Raw genomic sequence first — 1,874 nt, forward strand, 5'->3', positions numbered from 1 at the left:
TTTACGACCGTACAGTGATTCAGTTTTCAGATACAATAAAGCGCAATGAAAATCTGAAAGTCGGTGCATCGCGAGGTAATCGCACGGTGAGTTGAGCAAATCAATTTGCCGATTACATCGAGATGCATAAACTTGGCGATGTTTATGTCGAAGGGAAAATGATTTGAATCTACGTAGTAATTGTTGAGTCACGCTATTTACGCGCTTCACTATTGCGTGAGCAATATTCGAGGAAATGCTGTAAGTGAAAATTTCTGTTTGAAAAATTGAGGAGAAAAAATTATTGCAGTTTGCTGGAAAACCGCGACAGTCTTATTGTCACTGGCAACAAAATTTCAGTCAGAATCGCAGAGATATCGATCTTCGAAGAGAGAAATCAATAAAGATTATGAAATAGCTCACGAAACGTGAATAAAACATAATTATTAGCATACAATTAATTGCGTTCATCGCTTCCATTTGAGCGTCGCACACGAGCTGTGGACGAGCAATATAAATGAACGTTAACACTTTTACTTTTGATCTACATACCCTGTTCTTTCAGACAGCTGATATTCTACTGAATAGCGTCTCACTCGTGTCTCAAGTAGAAGCGTTGCTACACATCTACGTACTAAGATTATCGCTAATATAGTTTTAGCGGCTTTCAAAACCATCGTATTCCTTACAGATGCAATTCAAATATCAGTTTTACCATTTTTACCATCTTTACCGTGTTTTCCAATTTTTCCCGCTCACTTTCATCAATATTATAAGTATTGGATTCGATTGAAATAACATTTTAAAAATGCATTAGTTTTGCAAAGGCTAAACGATGATTTTCGAGGATACCGAATATCGCTAATACTTCGTTCGCACTTATCGAATTGAATGCTTCTTTTTATAACTCTTTTTTGCAGAGCGTCGCAATAACCATACGATTTTCTTTGAATAATGAAAGAGATACATGCATATATGTCTAATAATCTATATAATCTATATAGATGAATATAAAAGTTCAGTAAAATGATAAACGTGACACGACCGTTACAATATTATCAAGTATTCCTTCAACCGCGTGCATAAGATAATATAGAACAGGTATATACTATAAGTAGCATTTTGATTTTTCAGGTACTTTATACACGTCATTATATTTCGTATAAGGCAGATTAAAAATCGTGTCGCGCCCTCGTGTACTCGAAATGCGTCACTTAAAACAGTTATTGCTGCAACTAAAGGCGTTGCCTTTCAATTTACGAAATATCCTCAAGTTTTATTTGATATTTATTACATTTTCTGATGATGACGTTTAATCCCTTTTAGGTTTGGTTAACACGAGACAAAACAAATTTCAATAACATTTCAAGTCACACATTGCATGAAAAGTCTGTGCGGTGATATTCCGTTTTAACGTTATTTATAAAATACTACAGTCAATATATATGAATGCAACATGCGTAAGTCTCCACGTTAAATCGCCATAATTCTAAAATAAGCGCAAAGTCACGTTTATTATTCAGTTTCATTTCATCGTTCTTGTTAAGTCAGAGATCTTCGTTTCATTGAATTATTCCATTGTAATATATGACAATTGTTGTCATCTGGATATATTTTATCGAAAAGTATTCGATACGATTGACATTCGTCCATCTAACGGGCAATTAAATAATTGCCATTCTCTATAATACGATGAATGTAAGTACGTATGTACTTCATTATTGGATAACTATATAATTATCCAATAAATTCTCACTCAATACTCGTAATATCCTCTGTATATATATATATATATATCTAGTCGGTGTTAAAATAACGAGTAAAAAATTGTTTACGTAAATTACGTTTAACAAGATAATCGAGCGATTATCTTACGTCAATTAAAAAAAAAAAAA

Source organism: Trachymyrmex septentrionalis, unplaced genomic scaffold (genome assembly GCF_001594115.1).
Source record: "Trachymyrmex septentrionalis isolate Tsep2-gDNA-1 unplaced genomic scaffold, Tsep1.0 scaffold134, whole genome shotgun sequence".
Classification (NCBI taxonomy): Eukaryota; Metazoa; Arthropoda; class Insecta; order Hymenoptera; family Formicidae; genus Trachymyrmex; species Trachymyrmex septentrionalis.